We start from the raw sequence: 17,598 nt of genomic DNA, 5'->3' as shown, positions 1-17,598 counted from the left end.
TCATTGATTGGAGTACAATTTGACAAAAGAGGAAAAGGGCACATAGTTTTAAAAAAGAAAAAAAATGATCAGAAAAGTAATGAGAAGAGTGCATTATTTTACTACTAGAAAATGATCTGGGGGGAATATGTTCCTTACATCCAAGATGGAGGCAGTCCAATGGAGTTATAGGACCAAAGACTCAGAGCTAGTGTCTGGAGCATCTTCCTCAACTGCTGGTGAAGACCTCTGGCCATGGTGCAGTGCCGAACAGACAGGACACTGGTAGATTGCCCAGGACAAACATCACACAAGGGACAAGAGATAAAGTGCTAGTTTTGAGACTTGGTGGGAAAATAGTTCTATGAGTTTGGAAGGTGAAACAGAGAGGGAAAATCATGAGAGCTATGTTTTCATTGCCCATGTATTTTTCAAGAGTCTTAAATGTCTCATGTAAGAATAAAGACAGAGTAAATATTTTTAGTGTTTCTTGGAATGTGGCTTAGTGATAGAATGCTTGCCTAGCATGAATGAAGCCTGACCTTGATTCCTCAGTAGCACATACACAGAAAAAGTCAGAAGTGGTGCTGTGGCTCAAGTGGTAGAGTGCTAGGCTTGAGAAAAAGAAGCTTGGGGACAGTGCCTAGGCCCTCAGTTCAAGCCCTAGAAATGGCAAAAATGAACAAACAAACAAACAAACAAAAAAAAACACGGTTTGGTGTATAAATTTCATCATCCCCTAGGGAAAGTCGGGTAGAAAACTGTGGTTCTGGATGTGAGGGCCATCTGGCTGCGGGACATCTGTCACCCCATTGATCGCCAGGGTTGATTTGGCTGATCAGGCTGGCTAGGCGGGTGTCCCCTTCCTCCCTCACCGTTCCATGTGCGTCCCTCCCAAAGCTGCACACTCGGTCGAAGAGGACGACCACCCCCGATAGAGGAGGACTGGTCTTTGGTCAAGGGTATACGAGGAGCTGCGTTCCCCTGCTAGAACCTCTAAACAAGCTCTCAAGAAAACTGTGGTTCCAGCACACAGAGCCCACAGTACACTTCATCCACCTCCATCTACATTGGCGGCTACATCCTGCTGGATTCTCTCCTGTCTCCCTCTGCTACTTGAGAAACTGTTTAAATTTGTCTTTGCCAGTCATGGGACTTGAACTCACTGTTTGAGCACTGTTCCCTGCTTCCTTTTGCTCAAGGCTAGCACTCTACCACTTGAGCCACATCACCACTTCAGGCTTTTTCTGTTTATGTGATACTGAAGAATTGAACCCAGGGTTCACAAGGGAAGCACTCTACCACTAGGCAAGATTCCCAGCCCCAAGAAACTGTTTACACTTTAATAACAGGATAATTACTATTTTCACTTAAAATATTCCCATGTAATACCTCTATCACATATTAATAAAAATAACAAAAGGAGCAGAAAAAGCATATATAGTCTCTCCACTGAAAACCAAAATAATCAAATGGAAATTAGAATTCAGACAAGACTCCAATTATTTACTTTCTTCAATTTTTTTGATGACAAATAAACAGAGTAAACATTTTAACTACTGTACAAATATTCTGGCAGTATTCCAGAAAGTTGTGCATGTCAAAAATAGCCTACAATTTTAAGAAAAAGAAAAATATACATATATGCAAAAATGGGTTCACAAATATTCGCAGCATAGTTACAGTAGTAAAGAGTGGAGCAAAAGGTTGTGCAAAGATGGCTGCTCCTCTGCATCTCATGCTGCAGATGAGGTTGATCATAGCAGAGAGGAATGCAGATTCCAGCCTGGTAACTATAGGGCAAGGTAGCTCCTGCCTGCAATTCTAGCTACAAAGGAGTTTGAGATCTGAAGGACCATGGGCCAAAGCAAACCTGGGCAGAAAAGTCTGAGACTTTTTATCTTTACCCAGGAGTAGCTACAAGAGGAACTGTAACTCAAGCGGTACAGTGCCATCCCTGAGAGAAAAAGCCCCGAGTTTAAGCTCCACTACTGCTGCACAAAGTTAAAAGAGTGATAAGTGTCAAATCCCTTCTGAAGTGCAGAGATACCTTTACTGCAAGTCAGGAAAGTGGGGCTTAGGAAAGAAAACTCAGCTTTGGAGCCTTCATTCTCCACACATCCCCATTCCCCATCTTCTTGCTGCCAGGAGATCTGGAATGCAGTGCTGAGGCCACTGAGGGCAAAGCCCCAAGGCTCCCACAGGTCAGCATCAAGACTTTGGTACACATGCTGCTTCACCTATTGTCCTGCTGAAAGGGAAAGACAAGTGTATTGCAATTACTGCCAAGAACCATAATGATAGGTCCAAGCTTATACCATCCTTTCTACTTGGGAGGTAGAGATTAGGGTATCACAGTTCAAGACCAGCCTAGGCATCCAAGTTAGATAGGCTAACAATTGCTGGGCATGGTGGTTTGTACCTGTTATCCCCTTATGACACTGGGCAGCAAAACTATGAGGAGGGACATTCATGCCAGCCTGGGCATATTGCAAGTAACAGTCTTGAAATTGAACACGGAAAGAAGTTGCTGGAGGCAGGGCTTATAGCATAGAACACCTAGGTTACAAGCACAGGGCCATGAATCGAAAACTTAGCACAACAAAAACTATGAAACACAAAGAAATACAGCAGTTAAATGAAACTTGTATAAGCCCAACTGGGAATATTTGTTCAAGGACCTTTAGACCGGTATAGGGACTTCTACAATGTGTTCCTGCACTAAGGCATGGAGATTTCACTCAACCTCAAATGCAGCATGCCCAAGAGCTGGTAGAAATTCATTTCCACTCATCCGAGAATGTCAGAATGGAAGACTCACAAGGAGAAAGAAGCAATACTGGTTGATTCTGGTTAAACAGACCTGACACAATTATGATAACCACTGGCCAGAGTGGTCAGACATCAATGGTGCATGGTGGAAGAGGAATCTCATCAGATATCAAGGATGATCAGATATGAAGAACAGGATGTTTTTGTCAGGTGCAGTCGGTCATACCTGTAAGACTAGCTATTCTGAGGGATAGTGCCTAGAGCTAGCCTAGGAAAGAAAGAGGAAGATGGATCTTGAAAAATAACTAATGGAAAATGAATTGGCAGTGTGATTTCTGTGGTGCAGGAATTGCTTAGCAAGCACAACACCCTGAGTTCAAGTCCCAAGACTCCCAACAACAACAACAAAGCAAAAAAAACTGACTTATCGGGATTCTTTGCTAAACCTAGAAGTGTATAGAGAGGACCAGAAAAGGATTCAGAAGCATGAACAGAGTTGGTCCGTGCAAGTAACCACGATCAAAACACAAAGGTATGTCATATGGAAGGGGCTGGGGCGCCACAACTTTTTGCTCCCCAGTAATCAGGAGGCCCCTGGCCCTGTGTCTCCTGACTGTGTCCTCCCATGGTCATTAGTAGGAGCCAAAAGTCTCAGCCTGGTGCTAGAATCATTTAGCTGTGGCCTTTAAAACCTAAATCAAGCAAAATTCTTCAAGTAATCTAAAAGTATTAAGAATACCCATTTTATCCCAGTTCAACTCTTACGTGTTTTAAAAACACATAAAAATCACTTTCATAATTCTAAGATCAGGGAAAAGAAATAGAAGCCTGTAATCAAGACCTTCCATTTCCTCTATGATTCTCATAAAATCAAAGTTTCCAAACCTAAGCTCTGCTAGGTTACACACTCTAGTGACTTCTCTTAGTTTCTTCTCTCCCTGGGAGCAGTCTCCCTTGCACACCTGCTCATTTTGGTGGTTGCTGCCTCTGCCTTAATGTAACTGTGTTCACCTCACACCTGGACCTATGATTCCTGGCTCCATCAAAACTGGGAAGTATTCACTGAGGAGTTTCTATTTGGAGAATTAACCCAGCTCCTGAGTATGGGAACTGGTGTTCAACCCAGGTTGCTTCTACCTGGCCAGATGCCCTAATACTGAAGAGCTCAGAATGGAATGCTTGAATCCAATTTAGGGAGTGACAAATTTTACCAGCATATTCTATTTATTTATTTAAATTTATTATTTTTGCTGGTCCTGGGGCTTGATCTCAGGGCATAGGTGTAGTCCCTTTGCCTCATTGTAATCAAGAACAGCCATCTACCACTGAGCCACCGCACAACTTTTGGCTTTTTCTGCATAGGTTATAGGAGATAAGAGCCTCATGAAATTTAAAGACACAGGCTTAGTCATGTAAATAAAATGTATCCTTCACTCACCATCAGAGAAAGGGATTTTACCATGACATGGGGGATAGAAGAGTAGGGATGTGAAAGAAATGGCAAGAAGTCCACTTCCCTAGGAGCATTTTTTTTTAACTAGACACTGGTACTGTATAAATAGACACTGATAGCTTGGAGGGCTCATGTCTTCCAGTTTATATAAACACCACCTTCTCTCCTATTTCTCCTGCAGCTAAGGCCTTTTGGTTTAATTCCAGTCAGGCTCAGTTGGTACAAAATTAGGCCGCAGACTGTACCCTAGGTTTTGTTTCCATCCAAGGAGCAAGAGTCTGCAGCTGAGAGCAGCAGCTGCCACTCAGCCTGGTCAAGCTCAATGGGTAGGTCGGCCGAGGCAGTCACAAGGCTTTCTCCCTCAAACTCCTGAACAGAAAGCCAAGGGGCAACTGTAAAACCACTACTTTAGAATTCTCAGGTAGATATTTTGAATGGTTCTGTTGAATTCCAAAAAGTCTTTGAAAAGAACAGACCATCAATGATCTCCTTCCAGTCACTAGCAATATAATATTGTTTCACAATCACCTGAGCTCAGCCCTGGATGTGGAAAGAAGGGTTAAGTTCTTTAAAGATCTTAGAATACAGTCTGCATACCTTGAGTTTAAAAAGTATCAAAGGAGAATGAAAGATTGAACACTGAAGATTCTCTTCAATAACAATGGCAGGAAAACCATCTTTTCTCCTGTAACATGGAAACAGAAATGAATCAAATGAATCAAACATTTAATCATAAAGGTAAAGAATACAAGAGAAGTAAACAAAAAATCATAAGGTAAAATATTTATGACACGGGACTTGGCAATGATTTTCAAATATGGTGAGTAATAATAGAAATAATAGGCAAGTTACATTTCCTCATGAAAAACTTTTATGCATTCAAAGGCTGTAGAACACAATGGAAGGTGAATCCACAGAAAACATTTACAGATCATGGACATAATGAGGAACTAAAACCTAGACAATATAAAGAGCTCCTAAATAAAATCAACTACCACCATGACTAACAAAATTACTCTATTGAATAATATCCAAAAGGAGACTTGAGTAGATATTCTTCTCTTGAATATATATAAACAGTAAATAAGCAATGAAAGATGTTTCATATTGTATATATTTCTCATCAGAGAAATACAAATCAGAATCACAATGATACCAGCTCACAGGTAGTAAGGATAAGTGTTGAAAGGAAAGAGAAGAAGACTGTGGAGAAAGAAAAGAAAGGGGAAAGAATGAAGGGAGGCAAAAGAAAAGGAAAGGAGAAAGAGAAAGGAAGAAAGGAAAGATGGGAGGAAGGGAGGGAGGGAAAGAGGGGAGGAAAAAAGGAAGGAAGGAAAGGAGGGAGGGAGGGAGAGAGGGAGGGAAGGGAGGGAGGATACAGGCATATGTATTCTGAGAGAGTCTGAAAGAGTTCCCACACTAAATAAAAGAAAGCTACAAAGCTAGCTCTTTCTTTTTACAGTTTCCCAGGTCCAAGATCAACCTGTGAATCCTATGACATTCCAGATGTGAAAGACTGCTCAGCTCCCAGTAATATACAGCATCAATATTCAGTTTCATAATGTCACAGTATCTGAACCAGTACTAATATGTCTTGATTAGATGTCATTTCTCAAGCATACATGGAATTCAGATGAAGAATCAACACATAAGTAGTCATACCAATGATGTCTTATTTCATTTAAATTTAAATACAACTCTGTATGGTCACTGGTGTTATCCACATTTTATAATAGATGAGATCAAGATGTGGGGATGGTAAATCATTTCCCAAAGTTCATACCTAATAAATGAAATGAAAATTATTTCTAATTTAACACCAGTGAATTGAGTTGAATTGGGCCAAAGGGGACTGAAAATCCACTGTTTCACCGGTTGCATTATTTCTATCCATTAAAAAAAATGTAGACATAAGTAGAAAGTAGAAAAGTCTAGAAAAGTGGAAGCTTTGCAATGTTGTGTAACTTGGGCTATTAAGGCTTAGTATCTTCCATAATATATTCTTACTTTGCAACTTGGAACACATCAATAAAAGTAATAGAAGAAGCAGAGGAAGCAAACATATTTTCACCACTATTAAATCCAAAATGAAAAGAAAAAGGATCAAATTGGAGTGACAGTTCAGGCAAGACCCCAATTACCTTCTTTTCATCAATGAAACACCTAATTCATTTCTTTCATAACCACTGGCCAGAGTGGTCAGGCATCAATGGTGCGTGATGGAAGTGGAATCTGATCAGGTATGAAGAACAGGATGTTTTTTTCAAGTGCAGTGGGTCATAGCTGTAAGATTAGCTATTCTGAAAGATAGTGGTTGGGGGCTAGCCCAGGAAAGAAAGAAGAAAGTCAGTATTTGAAAAAGACTAACGCATAATAGTTGACAGTGTGACTTTAGTGGTGTAGGAATTACTTAGCAAGAACAAGACCCTGAGTTCAAGTCCCAATATTGCCAAACAACAACAACAACAAAAGATCACAGTGTGGAGGGCTGTCATGTGGACAGGGCTGGGTGCCACAGCTTTCTGCTCTCCTGCACTCAGGAGGCCCCTTGTTCTGTGCCTCCTGCCTGAGTCCTCCATTGGTCATTTTCAGGAGATAAAAGTTCAGCCTCTTTCTAGAATCATTTAACAGCAGGTTTTTGAGACTAAATCAAGCAAACAAACTTCAGTTAAATTAAAGTTATTGAAAATATGCAGTTCATTCATTCACCAATTATAAAATCATATAAAAATCACTTTCACATTTATACGATTAGGAAAAAGAAATAGATGCATGTAATCAAGATCTCCAGTTTCTTCTAGGATTTTCATAAAACCAAAGTTTCCAAACATAAGCTTTGCTAAGTTTGACACTCCAATGACTTCCCTGCTTTCTTCTTTCCCTGGTTGCAGTCTCCCTTGCACACCTGCTCATTGTGGTGACTGCCCCCTCTGCGTTGCTGTATCTGTTCTCACTTAATTGCGGGAACTGTGGTCCCTGGCTCCATCTTCAACTGGGAAGGATTCACTCAGGAGCCAGTTTGTATTTTTGGAGTTCACCTAGCCTCTGAGTATGGTACTTGGTTTTTATCCCAGGTTGCTTATAAGAGCCCAGATGCACTAAGACTCAAGAGCTCAGTATGGAATGCTTCATCCTAAGACAAGGGAGCAACAATTTTAACGGTATTTTCTATCATATATATATATATATATGTGGTATCATATATATGAATGCACATATATATATATATACATAGGCATGTGTGTGTGTGTGTGTGTGTGTGTGTGTGTGTGTGTGTGCATGCTAATCCTGGGGCTTGAACACAGGTCCTGAATGCTGTCCTTGTGGCTCTTTGTAATCAAGGCCAGGGATCTGACACTTGAGTCACAGCACTGTTTCCAAGTTTTTATTTGTACACTATTGGAAACAAGTCTCATGAGCTTTTCTGTTCAAACTGGCTATGAACTGCCATCCTCTCAGCCTCTGGAGTGGCTAGAGTTACAGGTGTTAGCCACTGGTGGCTGGCTTACAATTCCTACTCTTTACATGCAGTTTCACATTCCTGTTGCAGAAGAGTCAAGAAAGTCAAATCAGACCTGAGGAACAAAATTCCTGACCTCTAAGGGATGTAAGGGACTACAAATTTAGAATGATTGTGAAGAATGTAGGATTACTCACTCAAGGTAATTCCCAGTTGCCCCTGGACCAGGATGCTTAGCCATAGTGTCATTTCAATACAACTGCTGTGTTCTGTACCTATCCTGTGAAAATAAAGTATTGTAGTCATCTGAGAGCTAACATGGAGTGGCTGAGCCTCTGAGAAGCTGTTAGGGAAGGTACACATACATGAATCTGAAGGAAAAGTTCAAACTACAAATCAAGGACTAGGAGAAGAAAGTGCTTCATTAATTCTGTTGTTCCTCCTCTCTGTCTCTCTCTCTGTCTGTCAATCTCTCTCTCTGCGTGTGTGTGTGTGTGTGTGTGTGTGTGTGTGTGTGTGTGTGTGTGTGTATAAAGGTGGCCCTGAGTCCTGAACTCTGGGCCTGTGTGTTGTCCTTGGGTGTTCTTAACTCCAGACTATTGCCCTACCACTTGAACCATACCTTGCTTTGAGATTTTTGGTGGTTAATTGGAAATAATAGTCTCATTGACCATGCTGATGGCTCAGATCTGCAATCATCATTTCTTAGCATCCAGACAAGCTAGGATGACAGGCTTCAGACATGGGTACCTGGAAAGCTTCATTAACATTATTATTGTTATTACTGTGGCAGTTTTGCACTTGAAATCAGAGCCTAGGAACTGTCCCTAGCATTTGTGCTAAAAGACTAGCACTCAACTACTTGAGCCACAGCTCCACTTCCAGTTGTTTGGTATTTAATTCAAGAAGAGTGTCAAAAATTTTTCCTGCCCAGAAAGGCTTTGAACCTTGATCATCAGATCTCACTTTCTACATACTTCTGATTCCAGGATTGAAACACAGATGCCCAGTAGAGTTTCAAGGATTCTTAATGGTGGATTCAATTGTCTACTTAGTAAATTGGCAGATGATTTAATCCTCCAGAAAAAACAAGAAACAAAGAACCAGAATGTGGTTGGTGCTCGCTAGTTTCTCATGTCTATATTCTTACATAATCTGAGGTTGAAATCTAAGAATGATGGATGGAAGCCAGTTGGGGCAGAAAAATTCCCAGGACTTATCTCCAATTAACCAGCCAAAAGTTGGAAGGGAAGATGTGGCTCAAGTGATAGAACATCATCCTTGAGGGAAAAGCCTAAGGAAAATACGAGACTCTGATTTCAAGACTTAGTAACTGCACAAAAGCAAAACAAAAATCCTCAGGAATGAAATTATCTCATAAGTCATATGAATATCAATTCTCTAACAGTTTTCCATAAAATTTTAACATATATATTATATACATATATATAAACATAAAATCTTCCAACTGAATTTTTACTAGATAATGCTCATAATGCTAATTTTCTTTGGAAAAGACAGTCTTTTCAAAGGTAATCCATGTATTTTAAACTAATAATCTCACATTGTTTCAGTGTTCAGTGATATCAGGGTGTCCCGTTGTCAAGAGATCTGTTAGGTGTACTTGTGCTCAGGATATAATGGGACTGGAGAGAGAATCCTGTCCCGCTTCCTATTGTGAAAAAGAATCTGGGCAGATGACCTGAGGAAGATACTTTCACAGATACTGCACTATACATGGGAACTGGAAGCTCTGACAACCTGGGTTTCTAATAAAGATACAAGGTTGGCCATGTGACTAAAATGTGTCCATCAGCCACCACCAAAGGCATTTTACCATGACCTAGGGGATACAAGAGTAGGGACTTGTAAGAAATGGCTAGAACCCCACCTCTCTAGGAGCATTTTTAAGGAGATTTTTAATAAATAAACACTGGTACTGTATAAATAGACACTGATAGCTTGGAGCAGTCATGTCTTCCAGTTTGTGTAAACCCTACCTTCTCTTCTTTTTCTCCTGCAGCTTTCTCCAAAAGCTAGGGTCTTTTGGTTCAATTCCAGTCAGGCTCACTTGGTACAAAATGAGGCCACAGCCTCTACCCTAGGGTTTGTTAATTTCCAAGGAACCAAGAGTCTGCTGCTGAGAGCAGCAGCTGTCACTCAGTCTGGTCAAGCTCAATGGGTGGGTGGGGCCAAGGCAGTCACAAGGTTTTCTCCCTCAACCTCCTGGAAAGGAGGCCAAGGGGCAACTGTAAAACCTCTGCTTTAGAATTCTAAGGTAGATATTTTGAATGACTCTGTTGAATTCCACAAAGTATTTCAAAAGAAAATACCATCAATGATCTCCTTCCAGTCACTAGCAATCTAGTGTAGTTTTACAATCACCAGAGCTTCAGCCCCTAGGTGTGGAAAAAAAAGTATTGTTAAGTTTGTTAAAGATCTTAGAATGCAATTGTCATATATTAGGTTTTAAACACATTAAGGGAGATTAAAAATGTTATCTCAAAGGGAAAGAAGCTTCTCTTCAATAACTGCTAGATAAACCATCTTTTCACCTGTAGCAGGAACAGAAATGAATCAAACGTTTAATCATAAAGGTAAAGCATAGGAGAGAAGTAAACAAAAAATCATAGGGTAAAAGCTTTGACCATGGGACTGAGAAATTATTGCAAATAGGGTAAAAGTAATAATGAAACAATAGAAAATAGATATCATCCTAATGAAAAACTTTTGTGTAGTCAATGGATCTAGAATAGAATGGAAAAATGAGTCCCCAGAAAGCATTTTCAAATCATGTATGAAATGAGGAATTAAAACCTAGAAAACATAAAGAGCTCCTAAAAAACGAACTACCACCATGACTAACAAAATAACTCCACTGAATATTGTGCAGAGGGGACTTGAGTAGATGTTTGTATACAGGCTCCACAAATTTTGATTCCTTTGGACAATTAATGTATAACTCTGTAACTAGATTCCACCACAATTTTCTAGCACTAAGCTATTAATATGGTATATGAACAGCAATTAATATTAATATAATATCTACTATATTTCTAAATTTTGGAAGTTTGGTACAAGATGAGCCCTTTCTGGCTGCTTTTGGAGTCCAATGCAAAGCCATAATTTTGGAGTTGGCCCAGGAGTTATGAGCAGATTTAGATGAAGAAAGGATGAAGAACATCTGCCCATCTCAATTCTCCCTTCTGAGTCTGTTTTCTCCAGCGTAGTATCAATAGCATGTGAGTGTTACTAAAGCCATTGTGCATTATTTTATCTATTAAATATAAAACTTGCTATTCTTCAGCTAGGGCAAAAACTGGGGCATCACTGGCTATGGAAAGTTGGCCAGAGATCAGAACAATCTCTGTGGATTTGCCTCCTGGACCCTCTATCACACTGTGTGAGATACTGGATGGAGATGAGGAAGGACTCAACTGGGACAGCTTACTCAGAGGACCCACATCGTCTTAAAGTCCCCAGGTCCTACTATGGAGGATCTTACACTAAGTCATTGAAGATTCACGTTGTGATGTAAATTTAAAGATAGTTTTTAAATTTGTAAGATGATATCACTACTTTAACTACTACCATAAATAGATGTATATTACTGATTCACGTAATAATGTGTTGACTCAAGTAATTAATGTATCTCAAAATTTTATAAAAATGAACACTGTTTTAAATGAACCAATTTTTATTTGTGCTTTTATGTGTGTAATAAAAATTGCTATTAGGTCTGAAATATAATCATGAATGCACTCATGATTCACTAGGAGAAGCGGTGGTCCTCAGGCCTTCCAGTCATGCAGAGCTCTAGAATCAGCTTCCTGGGGCTATTTCTAAAACAATCATTGATTGCAGTACAATCTGACAAAAAAGGATAAGGGAAAATCATTTTAATAAAGAAAAAATGATCAGAAAAATAATAAGAAGTGTGCATTATTTTAATACTAGAAAATGATCTGGGGGGAATATGTTCCTTACATCCAAGATGGAGGCAGTCCAGTGGAGTTATGGGACCGAAGACTCAGAGCTACTGTCTGGAGCGTCTTCCTCAACTGCTGGTGAAGACCTCTGGCCATGGTGCAGTGCAGAAGACAGGACACTGGTAGGTTGCCCAGGACAAACATCACACAAGGGACAAGAGTTAAAGTCCTGGTTTTGAAACTTCTTGGGGAAAATAGTGCCATGGCTTTGGAAGGTGGAACATAGAAGGAAAATAATAAGTGAGTGCTATGCTTTCAGCAACCATGTGTTTTCAAATGTCTGAAGTGTCACATGTACGCATAAAGAAAAAATTGGACACCTGGTCATGCTAGAATCTCTCCTGGCTTCCCCTGCTACTTGAAGAACTCTTTACATCTTTTTTTAGTTAGTTTGTTAGTTTGTTTGTTTTTGTCGAGTCCAGGGCCTTGGACTCAGTGCCTGAGCACTGTCCCTGACTTCTTTTTGCTCAAGGCTAGCACTCTGCCACTTGAGCCACAGCGCCACTTCTGGCCGTTTTCTATATATGTGGTGCTGGGGAATCGAACCCAGGGCTTCATGTATAGGAGGCAAGCACTCTTGACACTAGGCCATATTCCCAGTCCACTTCTTTACATCTTAACAAAAGGACAAATGTAACACCAGCAGTGAAGTTCCTTGGGTTTGAATACGAGTAGGCATTATGAGAGGGAGACTTGTAAGAGTCACCTTGCCTCTAAAAGTTTGCAACCCAGATGTGATACAACTGAAATGTACATAATGCCCACTATGTAGCAGTTATCACTGCTGTGGAAGTGACAGTCCTGACATCAGTGAGCAGGTGCTGCCCTACTCAGGGAATAAAGAGGGAGGAAGGACTTTTCAGGATGAAAGTAAGCAGGTACCAGCCAGAGTAGCCTCCAGTGAGAACAGAAGAGGTTTGGAAAGACCAGAGGTGAAAACCCTTGAGACAAGGAATGTGCTGAGAGACTTAGTGGGAGTGATTGGGCTGAGGTGTGGAAAGATGATATTAGTGAGAGGTGGGTTTAGGACACAGGGGAGCCACTGGGGCATGGAGCAGAAGACCACTGCAGGTATTCTCGTATATGAAAACAATGACCTGAATTCAAGCAGCCTGAAAATAACAAGTTTCCCCTTTCTAGCTAGACTTAACTTCCTGGTCTGTCACTTAGAGTTCTTTTTTCATGTTGGAAACATCTATGGGTCACACTAGGCTGGACATCCTGAACACTTATTCAGTGAGCAGTTGAATAAACCTGGGGGACACACAAGTGAGAAAACAGCCCACATCACTACATCTATGGGAGAAAGGAGGAATTGAAAAGACTTCACGGATTCTTCCTTCTACTCTCTCTGACTGTAAAATTCCCCACAACAAGGAAGTAGATGATTTGGAATGGCTTCCAAAAACAATTAAGTTAAAAAAACTAGAAAATTGTCCAGGTGCCAGTGGCTCACACCTGTAATTCTACCTACAAATGTTGCTGGGATCTAAGGATTAAAGGTCAACACCAGCTTATACTAGAAAGTTCCTAAGACTCTTTCCCTAACAGGCAACAAACTGAAAGTAGAGCTGTGGCTCAAATTTTAAAGCAGTAGCCTTGAGTGAAAAAGCAAAACACAGTATCCAGGCTCTGAATTCAAGCACCAGTTATCACCACCACTACAAGTATACATATATATACACACACACGGCTATATACATATATGTGTATATACATGTATGTATATCACCTGAGGTTGTATATGTACATATGTATAGATACACACTTACATATATGCATATATACATACATATATGTGTGTGTATATATATATATATATACGTATAGATGTGTATGTATCGCACCCTAAATAAGACAAAGGTAAAAAGGTAGCTCTCCATTTTTGCAGTTTCCCAGGATCAAGATCAATACTTGAATCTTATGACATTTCAGATGTGAAAGACTACTCAGCTCCAGGTAATACAGCGTCAATATACAGTTTCTTAGTGTTACAATATCTGACCTAGTGCTAATATGCCTTGATTAGATGCGATTTCTCAAGCATACATGGAATTCAGGTGAATAAACAACAGATGACTGGTATTGCCAGTTCTGTCTTATCTCTTTAACTTTAAGAATAACACTGTTCTACTATCACTGGTATTATGCATATTTTATACTATGTGATCAAGATTTGGGGATGGAAAATCATTTCTCAAAAGTTTATGCCTAATAAATGAAATGGAATTTGTTACAATTCAAAGCCAGTGAATTGAGTGGAATTGGGTCCAGGGGACTGCAAATACACTTTTACACTGGTTGCAATTTTTCTATTCATTTTTTAAAATATAGACATAAATGTAAAGGGAAATATTTTTATGTCCAAGGAAGCTTTGCAATGTTACATAACTTGGGTTATCAAGGTTTAGTAATTTCAATAAAAATATTCTTATTTAACAACTGCGACACACATCAATTAAAAAAAAAACAGAGGAAGCAGAAAAAGCATAAATATTCTCACCACTATTAAAATCCAAAATGAAAACAAAAAGATCAAACTAAAGTGAAAATTCAAAAAGACCCCAATTACCTTCTTTTCATCAATGAAACAATTTAGCTATTTTAGAAATATTCTGGCAGTGTTCCAGAAAGTAACGCATGTCACTAGTATCCTACACATTTAATGAGTAATGAAAACAAACGTAAACGCAAAAGCATGTTCATGAGTGTTCCTAGCATTGTCACCGTAGTCAAGAGCATGGGAGCCACGAGTGGTCCCAAGATGGCTGCTCCTCTGAGCCCCACGTTGCGGGTTAGGTTGATCATGGCAGAGAGGAAGGCAGATTCCAGCCTGGTAAGTGCTAGAGAAAGGAGGCGGAGCCCACCCAGCAGAATAGTTCCTCTCAGCCTGCCTCCTCTGTCCCTTAGGTGCAAAGTCATATCTGAAGGGAAGGAAGCCACCGTATCTATCTATCTATCTATCTATCTATCTATCTATTTATCTATCCATCCATCCATCCATCCATCCATCCATCCATCCATCCATCCATCCATCTATCTATTTATTTATTAATTTTGCCTGTCCCTGGGCTTGGACTCAGGGCCTGAGCACTGTCGCTGGCTTCTCTTTGCTCAAGGCTAGCACTCTGCCACTTGAGCCACAGCGCCACTTCTGGCCGTTTTCTATATATGTGGTGCTGGGGAATTGAACCCAGGGCATCATGTACACAAGGCAAGCACTCTTGCCACTAGCCTCCTTGATACTCCTGACATCCCTGATACAATGGATGTGGAGGGAGGATGTCCATGGAGATAAGATGCACTCTGTACCTGCTTCCTTTTTACCCAGACCTTCTTACTTCCTCTTCAGATCAGTTTAATGTCCTGTATCCTATCACAGCCATGACAGAACCCCTGTTTAAGCTTCTTAACATATGGTGCAAATTCCTTAGTGTGTTTACAGTCTCTGAGAATCAACAGTTGCTCCTGGATTGTTGCTGATCCCTAAAGCTGTATCTCTAGCTTGCTCTGGAGCCCACAGTAGTTCTCTAGGGGCCCACTCAACTCTGCACCTAGGTTTGTCTCCGAGGCACCTCAGTCTTGACATGGCCTACACTGAACTCCTGGCTCAATCCTGGGGCTCCCTTCTTCTCTAGCTTAACATAACATCACCACCTTTCTGGTTCTTCAGGCTAGACACTTTGGGAACTTTGTCCTTGATGCCTCTTCTCCACTATTCTCTATGGTGTCCCACATCCAGTCTTTTTTTTTTTTTTTTTTTTTGGCCAGTCCTGGGCCTTGGACTCAGGGCCTGAGCACTGTCCCTGGCTTCTTCCCGCTCAAGGCTAGCACTCCACCACTTGAACCACAGCGCCGCTTCTGGCCGTTTTTCTGTATATGTGGTGCTGGGGAATCGAACCTAGGGCCTCGTGTATCCGAGGCAGGCACTCTTGCCACTAGGCTATCTCCCCAGCCCCGCATCCAGTCTTTTATTAAGTTCAGTGGTTCCTCCTCTGAAAGAGCATCCAGATCTCTCTCACCGCTTTCTTTTTTTGGGTGCCAGTCCTACTGCTTGATCTTTGGGCTATAGTGCTATTCTGCACCTTTTTTGCTTAAGGTTAGTGCTCTACCACTTGAGCTACAACTCCACTTTCATGACTTTCTTGCTCAGGCTGGCTTTGAACCAGGATCCTTAGATCTAAGCCTCCTAAGTAGGGAGTACAGTCACGAGCAACTAGCACCTGTCTTCACTCTTATCTTCATTACTATTCTAACACTTCTATTCTAGCCCAGGAACTCTTTAACTCTTCCCTGAGTTATATTACCATTCTCTCTTATCCAAGTCATCTCTTGATTTACTACTACCTAGCTACTCCTTTTCCTCAAAGATCTTTGATATATAAGGACACAGAGTACTTGGAATATGGCTTTCTTTATGCACATAAACTCTGCTCACTGATATTCCTAGGGTTTGGCTTCATTTTCTCTTGGAACTTGATGAGTCATTCCTCTCATGTACCCCCAAGATGGCAGCCATCTTTTTTTTTTTTTTTTTTTTGGCCAGTCCTGGGCCTTGGACTCAGGGCCTGAGCACTGTCCCTGGCTTCTTCCCGCTCAAGTCTAGCACTCTGCCACTTGAGCCACAGCGCCGCTTCTAGCCGTTTTCTGTATATGTGGTGCTGGGGAATCGAACCTAGGGCCTCGTGTATCCGAGGCAGGCACTCTTGCCCCAAGGGTATATCCCCAGCCCCTAGGCAGCCATCTTTAACCTAGTCCCGAAGGCCTAACTTCTCCTCATTACTTACTACATGCAAGACCCTGGTTCAATCCTCAGCATGATTGGAGGGAGAGTAAAGACATGAAATGATATTCAATATCATTCATCAATAGGAATACACAACACAGAACCACAGAGATGCCACTTCGTATCCACCAGGACCACTGTAATAAAAGGACAGACACTATGAATTATTGAGGAGGCTATGGGGAAGCAGGACCCCTCAGGCATGGCACAACCACTTTGGAAAACAGTTTGGTTGTTCCACAAAATGGTAACTATAATAGTTACTTTCTGATGCTGCATTTCAAATCTAAGAAAAATGAAAATTTATCTCGACTCAAAAAACGAACACACTTGCAACAACAGGGATTAACCTTGAAAATACTTTGTAAAGTACAGGAAGCCAGTCTCAACTGATCATATAGTATAGGATTTTACTGGTTGAATTGTCCATTATAGGGGCGTCTGTAGGGGTGGAATGTAGGAGAGGACCAGCAAGAGTAGCTACTAATCGCCACTGTGTGTTCTAGAACCGAAGCAAATGTTCTAAAATTAGATTGTGGCGATGGTTACATAACTCTGTAAAATACTAAAACCCAATGAATTATAAACTCGGAACATATTGTAGAAAAAATCTGTGATTGCTCTCTGCTTATCAAATGGAGCCCATGGACTCTTTGACCTCATGCCCTGAGCCATCCTTATACCCATTATTGCTTCCTCCCTCATTTCCATTCTGCCTTTGATGCTCCTTCTCTAGAGAAACTTTTGGCATTCTCAGATTGTACTTTCTCTTGCTAGAGAACTCCTACTCATCCACCAAAGCCCAGCTCATGTCACTCCCTTTCTTTGGTTTTCTGCCTACTCAATAAGATTTAATTACTTTCCTGCCACCTTTTAAAAGTGTACTGATCATAGCACTTAACTGTCCTCATTCACACATGTCTGTGTGTCTTTATCCTGTAATGGGGCTCTAGGGGAAGGCATTTCTGTTTTACTGATTTGTCTTTCCAGGCCTAGCATCTAGAAGGGGGTATGCCTGCCCCATGGTCAATGGGTGAAGTTTAAGTCAATCCTCCAGACTGGAGGTGGGAGAGGGCTCTAATAGGCGGCCTTTGTAGATTTAGGACCCTGGGGCTGAGGAGAAAAAGAAAGCCAAAGAAAGGCATTGGTTCATTCAGGA

The 17,598-nt window shown here is 40.9% G+C and overlaps 1 pseudogene; it reads right to left on the bottom strand.

The window, feature by feature from the left end:
• Positions 1-17,598, bottom strand: part of LOC125339648 — a 260,868-nt pseudogene that overhangs the window by 105,002 nt on the left and 138,268 nt on the right.

This window comes from Perognathus longimembris, chromosome 1 (assembly GCF_023159225.1).
Source record: "Perognathus longimembris pacificus isolate PPM17 chromosome 1, ASM2315922v1, whole genome shotgun sequence".
NCBI lineage: Eukaryota > Metazoa > Chordata > Mammalia > Rodentia > Heteromyidae > Perognathus > Perognathus longimembris.
Note: the sequence above shows the minus strand (reverse complement) of the source record. Positions and strands in the feature narration are given on the sequence as shown.